This window comes from Gracilinanus agilis, chromosome 4 (genome assembly GCF_016433145.1).
Source record: "Gracilinanus agilis isolate LMUSP501 chromosome 4, AgileGrace, whole genome shotgun sequence".
NCBI lineage: Eukaryota > Metazoa > Chordata > Mammalia > Didelphimorphia > Didelphidae > Gracilinanus > Gracilinanus agilis.
The window spans coordinates 260,673,902-260,682,450 of record NC_058133.1 but is presented as its reverse complement, the minus strand read 5'-3'; positions in this window follow the sequence as shown (position 1 = coordinate 260,682,450).

The following is an 8,549-nucleotide window of genomic DNA, read 5'->3' as shown; positions in this document are numbered from 1 at the left end:
CCATCCCTCGGATCCCCCGGCCCGGCGTTGTATGCGCAGTAGCAGTCTGTCTCCGTGGGCTCCCCCTCCCTCTCGCTCCCCTCCTTCAGTAACCTTCCCGGGAGCACACACACCATTTGGGCAATTATGCAGAGTGTTAAAGAGAGGATTAAGCGGAGAGGGAGCGCTCTCCGCCTGGGGAAGGGGGCCCGGCAAATAACAATGCCCACGCCAGCTCTGAAATTCAGCAAATTGCCTGTTGGATTTAAAGACAGCCATTTACAATGCACTCCAGCGCCCCGGCGAATTATCTGAAGAGAAATCAGCCTTGTTTTCCCTTTTCCTCACAAAGGAAGAAATGAAAAGGTTTCCAAATTGCCTCTGAAGACGGGGCTTGGCCTCCCTGTGGTTCTCTCTCGCAGATGCCGGCAGCTTTCCCAAGCAATCCCCAGCTGATTAGCCGGGCCTGCAGGTGCCCAGGCCAATTTCTCCTGCATCTCCCGCCCTCTCACCCCAGTTCCTTCCCTCCTCCTCCCAGGCTGGCCCAGGCCTGACCTACACCCCAGTTGACTGCTCCCCACCTTGACACCCCACTCCAACAACCTCCTCTTACAGGAGGCTCACAAAAAAAAGGAGGACATGCAATGAGAGGATAGAGAGGGGCGGGGGGGCGGGGTTATGTTCCTAGGAAGAGAGGAAGGAAAGGTTAGAGGTAATACCAGGACCAGAAGGGACCTCATCTAGACCAACACTCATTTTAAAGATAAGAGACAGGCCCTGAGAGGGGAAGTTACTCATCCAAGGTCACCCAGCCAATTATTGACAGTCAATTCTAGAATCCAGATCTCCTGGTTTCCAGGACAGGCAGCTTTCTACTAAAGCATCCCTTGTAGGAAGATTTGGTAAGAGAGGGCTTTGGAGAGTTGTTAAGAGGTTGGGGAAGAAAAGGAGAGTAGCTTGGAGTGAGGGGTGAGAGATGGGAAGATGGTTGGGTTTGAAGGTTGGATAAAGGGAGAAAATGCAAGATTGGGACTTGCTAAGAGGGTGGCAGAGGTGAGTCATGGAGTCCAATCCCAGAACTAGATTCCTTCCAAAGAAAATGGGATTAGTCTAGGTCCGGACCCTCAGACCCTTAGCTAGGTGATGAAGTGTATGGAGCATGGGACTGAAGAGCAGGATACTGCCTATCACCCTGGAGAGCCACTCAATTGCTACCTGCCTCAGTTTCCTCATCTGTAACCTGGGGATAATAATAATGTCTGTCTCCCAAAGTTGTGAGGATCAAATGAGCTTACATATAAAATGTTTTGCACACTTTAAAGGGCTTTATAAATGTCTGCTTTATAACCATTGGGTAGAAGGCTGGAAGGTAAGATAGGTGAACAAGCTTGGGCTCCTTCTTGGAGAAACCTGCTGGCTTTGGAAGGCAAAGAGCTTCCCCTCAGAGTAATTCCCCTCCAGTCAAAAAACATGGTACCCATGCCAGAGGGGGGCACTCAGAGCCTTCTTTGTGGGCACCTGTACCATTGCCCCAGCACAGAGTTTGTTACTAGAAAGCCAGAGGGATGTGGGGCCCCACATGCTCTCATCTCCTTTTCCATGAGTGCCTGAATACATTACCTACCCCTCTAAAAGGTTCACCATCACTGCCCTAGGATAATATATTGGAGACCTGGCCATGTTCAGTATGGAGAGGGGAGACTGAGATGTGGGACAGGGGAACCAGATTCTCATGGAATTAAGCTCATGGATTCTCTATTTTCCAAAGTTCTGGACCCCACTAGCCATATCTGTCATGTATCCCGCTCCACCCTAGTATCTTTAGCCCCCAAAGACCTTCTTTGAGCCTTCATTTCCCTATCTATAAAATGAAAGGATTAGACTCAGTGGTTCAAAATTCTATGGATCTCTGATCCTTGCTCTTCAGGGCAACTCTCCCAAAAGCTCCAAAGGAAGCTCCCTAGTATTTGGCTGGAAATCTCTGGATGACAGAAAGGCAGTGTTTTGTGGACTGGAATGATATGAATAGTCTGAAGCTTAATCTATTGCTGGATGTATTCTATCAGAAATCATTAGAGATGGAACTCTAAACCAGGGAATATATAACCCCACCAAATTTATAGAATGACTCCCCTTTTCTCCTCTCAATATTCTCCCTTCCACTCTTGGTCTCTTTTCCTTCTCATCTTCTCCTCTTTTCTCTTTTCCTTTATAATCATCTTCATCATCTCATCATCATCATCATTGTCACCATAGCTAACAATTACATATTGCTTTAAGTTTTGCCACATCCCTTTACATATATTTTCTGTGTCTTCCACCATTTCTATAATTAAATTTATATAGCTAGATGGAGCATTGACTTGAAAGTCAAGAAACCTGGAGTTTGAATCTGGTTTTAGATTGTGTGACCTTGGGCAAGTCACTTCTGCCTGCCTCAGTTTCCTCATCTGTAAAATGGAGATAATACTAGCACTTATCTATAGGTTGTTGTGAGGATTAAGTGAGAAATTTTAAAGCTCTATATAAACTTTAATCATTAAATTTTGTCTTGCTGTCAAACTGGAGGACTTCCTGAATGTAGATATATGTCTCCCCCATCAGAGCTGGGGCTTTGCAGACAGAGACAGTGTGCTGTGAAAACAACTGGATCTTGTATCAAAAATCCATTAGCAAAAAAAATCCATTAGTCTAATTCACTAATTCACTGTGTGCCAGTAAGTTAATTACTTCCCTTCCTTGGGACTTGGTTTCCTCCTTTGTTAAATAAAGGAATCTTAAGGGAATCTCCTGGGCAGCCAGGTGGTGCCATAGTGCATAGAGAGCTGAGCCTGGATTCAGGAAGACTCATCTCAAGTTCAAATCCAGCCTCAGACACTTACTTAACCCTGGGCAAGTCATGTTTTCCTGTATGCCTCAGTTTCCTCATCTTTAAATTGAACTGAAAAAGAAAATGGCAAAATATTCTAGTATCTTGGCCAAGAAAATCCCAAATGGGGTCACAAAGAGTCAGATATGACTGAACATGGCTTTCTTTCCCTTCTTTCCAGAATGTATGCACATGGCTACCTCTCTTGGACTTCTTATGAGGAGTAGGAGAGGAGGTGTGATCTTCCCAAATCTGGTAGTATGGTGACTTTGAGCCCATGTAGTAGGCATGTGTCCTGTTTATACAAGCTTGAGCTTGGGCCTTGGCTTCTGACTCTCTCTTCTGTCTCATGTTCCTTTCCTGATCTGACATGGAAGTTTTCAGTCTTGGAGACATTGTTGTGGGCTCGGGAAGTCCTGGGTTCCTCATCGGGAGCTCCATCTTCAGCTACTATGGCGGTTGTTGGAGAGGATGAGCCTAGCCCCTAGCCTTGCTTGCCAAGAGATGTAGGCTTCTTAGGAGTTGTTTAGATGGCGCAGAGTCAAGATGCAGGTGAGGTACTGATTAGCAGTTTCAACTTCCTTGGAAAGTATAACAGAAGATATGTTTCTGAGTGGTGGCTCTAGCATTTGAGGCTATATCTATTGACTTGGAACAAAGCACTCCAGGCAGTGGGTAGCTTCAGGTAAGCAGAGTTGCTTGTTCTAGGTCTGGGGGTGTCGTAAAGTCCTGGGAAAGGAGTGCTAAGGCAATTGACCCCTTGGGGAGGGTAGTAGTCCAGGATTGAGCAAAGGAGAGAAACAGTTGAGCTACAGAAGGGGATGCTGATACGTATCACAGTTGATTGAATACCATTTCTGGAGTCAGAAAGACTCATCTTCCTGAGTTAAAATCTGGCTTCAGACACTTACTGGCTGCGAGACCCTGGGCAAGTCACTTAACCATGTTTGTCTCAGTTTCCTCATCTTTAAAAGGGTAGGAAGAAGGACATGGCAAACCATTATATTATCTTTGACAAGAAAACCCTAAATGGGGTCCCAAAGAGTTGTACTGAAAGGACTGAACAACAACAATTACAGGGAGGAAGGGTGTTTTTCTCCTCCTCAGTGCATTGACACAAAGTCCCAGTTACTTTGACCCAGTTATGACTCTGGTGTTGGGAACTATTCTCATTAGTTGGTTGGATTTCTTCATTTGTCTCTCCATGGTGTCGCTAGCTATCTAGTTCTCTAAGTGAGTGATTGCAGCCCAAGTCCAACGTCCCACATGAGGATGCCTAGTATCATAGACTATATTGGAGAGTGAGTGGAGACAGGATGGAGGAGAAAGAACAGGGATGCCTGAAAATGGTGGCAACAATAGGTGGAGTTACAGGCAACTAGGGCAGAGTTATCAAACATCTCTGAACTCGGCTCAGGAAGCTAGTTTAGGAGGCAAGAAAATCTAGGAGGCAAAAGGTTTCAAGTAGCAGTCAGGATTATGAATTCAGATTTGACATCTCTGATCTTATCCACTCACTTTATAGATGAAAAAAACTGAAACCTAGGAAAACCATTACTTGCCTAACTTCACACAAGTAGTTTAGTAAAGAGAGCAAGATGAAGGAAAAACATCCTGAGGCCAAAAGAAGGATCACTGGACTGGCTCTAAGAGGAAAAGCTGGTGCTGTGGATAACTGACTGAGTCAGTGAGGTCTAAAGTGGAAGGAAGGGAGGAAGGAAGGAAGGAAGGAAGGAAGGAAGGAAGGAAGGAAGGAAGGAAGGAAGGAAGGAAAGAAGGAAGGAAGGAAGAAAGGAAGTAAGGAGGGAGGGAGGAATGAAGGAAGGAAGGGAAAGGATAGAATATGAGCTTTTTTACAGGAAGGGGGAAAGCATTTATTAAATGCTTACTATGTGTAGCACTTTACAAATATAATGCTAGATCCTTACAATGATCCTGGGAGATATGTATTGTTATTTATTCCCATATTATATTTGGAGTAATTGAGACATCAGAGGTTAGGTTACTTGCTCAGGGTCACACAATGAATGTTTGAGGTGGGGTTTGAACTCAGGTCTTCTCCACAGTGGGAAGTAATGCACAGTGGATAGTAATAGTCCCTTAGTAGTAACCCCTAGAGGAGGGATTGTTCCACTTTTATTTTTGTATCCCTAGTACCTAGCACATTGCCTGGTAAATATTTAGGGCACTCAGAGGCAGTTAGGTGGTGCAGCAGACAGAATACAGGACCCTGAGTTAGGAAGACCCAAGTTCAAATCTAGCCTCACAGAATTCCTAGATGTGGGATCCTGGGCAAGTCACTTAACCTCTCTATGCCTCAGTTTCCTTATATGTAAAATGGGATTAATAATAGCACCTACTTCCCAGGGTTGTTGTGAGTATCAAATGAGTTAATGCAAGTAAAGTCCTTTGCAAGCCTTACCATATAATTATTAATAAATGCTTGCTTGCTTGATTGTGCTGAACATCCTCCACACATTGGATGTCCTCCACAACAATAGTCAACACCTTTGGTGAGTATATACTCTCAGCTTTTGCATCACTTCAAGTTAATAATCAGAGAATTGTTGAACAGAATTACATCTGTGGTTGCATTTATCAAGACATCTTTTCTGACCTTCACATAAGTATGAGAGATTCCTTTTTCTTCCACTGAGACTAACACTTTTTTTTGCGATCAACAAATGATAAGTCCAGAGGGAATTTGTATTCTCTGTACCCTTTAGTTGCTTCTATATTGACACAAATGTGTTCTGCCCTGGGGGATCATTTGTGAAAATCATATGGGTGATCTTCTTTTCTCTCTAAGAACTATGCTGAATAGGAATTTCCTTTTTTTTTCTGGGTAATAAATGGAATCTCCAACTTTGGGAAGAGAGGAAGCCTCTATTAAAAGCCTACTATGTGCTACCATCCTGGGTACTTTACAAATATCTCCGTTGTCCCTTACAACATCCTCAGGAGGTAGGTGCAATTAAGATCCCCAATTTACAGTTCAAGGAACTGAGACCACAGATGGATTAAGTGATTTACCCAGGGTGACACAGCTAGGAAATGTCTATGGCTAAATCCCTACAATTTCAGAGGCAGCCTCAGTCATAGAAATCCATCTCCTAAGAAGTGCCAAAGGGCAGCACCAAAGCAACCAGTTTACCTAGGGGCAGCCCCAATCACTGAGACCTACTCAGGAATTTTCTTTTGTCCTTTTATCAAGGTAGCAATAGACATGTTTACACATACTCTGAAAGTTGTTGTTCAATTGTGTTTTCAGTCATGTCCAAATCTTTGTGACCCCATTTGGGGGTTTCTTGGCAAAGATACTACAGTGATTTACCATTTCCTTCTCCTGTTTATTTGACAGATGAGGAAACTGAGACCAACAGGGTTAAGTGACTTGCCCAAGGCCACACAGCTAGTAAGTGTCTGAGACCAGATTTTAACTAAAGAAAATGAATCTTCCTTAACTCCAAAACTGGCACTCTATTCATTGTGCCATCTAGTTGTCCTGTATAAGGAGAGCTCTCCAAATCAAGGATTGTCCTCCAAAAAACTCTTCAATATAAGCAGAGAACTTCCCTGATTAACCCCCCCCCCCAGTAAATATAATTTGTGATCTTTTCCCCTTCTTCTCCTCTTGGTGATACCTTCTAAAGAGATCCCTCAATGTTTTCAAGAGGTCACCCTCCAGTATGGTTTCCTCAGTATATCTAATCTGGATCATCCCAGCTTCATCTGCCTAAATGCCATTTCTCTATTCCAGGGCCTGAGTTGTTAAGGTCCAAATGTTTGTCATTAGAAATACATTCATGAATTTGATGGATTTGTTTCATTCTACATCTCTTTGTTGTCTTCCTGCCAGATTCATCTATGAAGGATCTTGGAAGGGTGTTGCTTGTTTGGGTCTTATGCCAAGTTTTCTGTAAACTTGTTTTCTTTTTAATTCATTATTTATTTATTTTAAACATTCTTTTCTTTAAAAATTTTAAAATTCCAGATTCTCTCCTTCCCTCCCACCTCTCCCCCACCCACACAGAAGTCAAACACTATGATATCAATTATACATGTGAAATCATGCAAAACATATTTCCTATTAGCCATATTGCAAAAAAGGAAAAAAATAATGAAAGCAAGAAAATTAGACTTCAATTTGCGCTCAGAGTTCATCAGTTCTCTCTCTGGAGGTGGAGAGCATTTTTTCATCTTGAGTCTTTGGAATTTCATTATCTTCATCAGAGAAGTCTTTCACAGTTGATCATAATTGTAACTTTGCTGTTATTGTGCACAATGATCTCCCAGTTCTTCTCATTTCACTTTGTATCAGTTCATATAGATCTTGCCATTTTTTTCTGAAACCATCCTCCTCAGTTATTTCTTATAGCGCAATTGTACTCCATCATAATCATATGCCACAAGTTGCTCAATCATTCCCCAAATGATGAGAATCCCCTCAATTTCCAATTCTTTACTGCCACCACAAACAGAGTTGCTATAAATATTTTCGTATAGATATGCTCTTTTCCTTTTTCTTTAATCTCTTTGGGGATGGACCTAGTAGTGGTACTGCTGGGTCAAAGGGTAGGCACAGTTTTATATCCCTTTGGGCATAGTTCCAGGTTGTTCTCTAGAATGCTTGGACCAATTCATTATTACTCCACCAACAGTTCTTAATGTACCTATCTTCCCTTATCCCATCCAGCATTTGTTATTTCTGATATATGTGAGATAATAGTTCAGAGTTGTTTTAATTTGTCTCTCTGTAATCAATAGTGATTTAGAGTATTTTTGTATGATTATAAGTAATTTTGATTTCTTTTTTGGAAAACTACCTGCTCAGATATTTTGTCTATGTTCCAATTGAGGAATGGATCTTACTTTTACAAATTTGATACAGTTCCCTATATATTTGAGAAATAAAGTCTTTATCAAAGAAATTTGCTGTAAAATTTTTTGATGTTACTTCATACCACAGTACCATAGTTCCTTTTAGCAAAATGTAATTTCCCTGATTATCTCTTTCAATTAGGTCTAATTTTGCTTTTACTTTGTCTGAGATCTGATTGCCACCCCTGCCCTCTTCACTTCAGTATAATAGGCTGCAACATTCTTTAATTTCAGCTTTGTGTGTAGTTTTCTGTTCCAAGTGTGTCTCTTGTATATACCATATCGTTAGATTCTGGTTTCTAATCCCTTTTGCTGTCTACTTCAGTTCTATGAGTTAGTTCATCCTATTCCTATTCATATTTATGATCACTAACTTCATTTCTCTCTATTAAATTTTCCTTTATTTCTCTTTCTCTCTTTTTATCCTGTCCTTACTCAAAAGTCGGTCCTATTTCTGACCACTGCCTTCCCCAATCTAACCACCCCCTTATCATTCCCATCTTATATCTTTTATCACCTTCCCCTCTTATCTACCCATTGGGTCAGATAGATTTCTATACCCAATTGAGTGTATATGTGTGTATGTGTGTGTGTATATATATATATATATATATATATATATATATATATATATATATATATATATTCTTCCTTCTTTGAATCAATTCTGATGAGAACAAGCATTGTCCACCCACTCCATTTTATTCTTCACTAGAAAATCTCTTCTTTGTATCCCTCCTTTATATGTGAAAAATTTCCCATTCTACCTTTCCCTTCCCCCTTCTCCCAATGCCCCCCTCTTTCCCACTCCTACATTTGG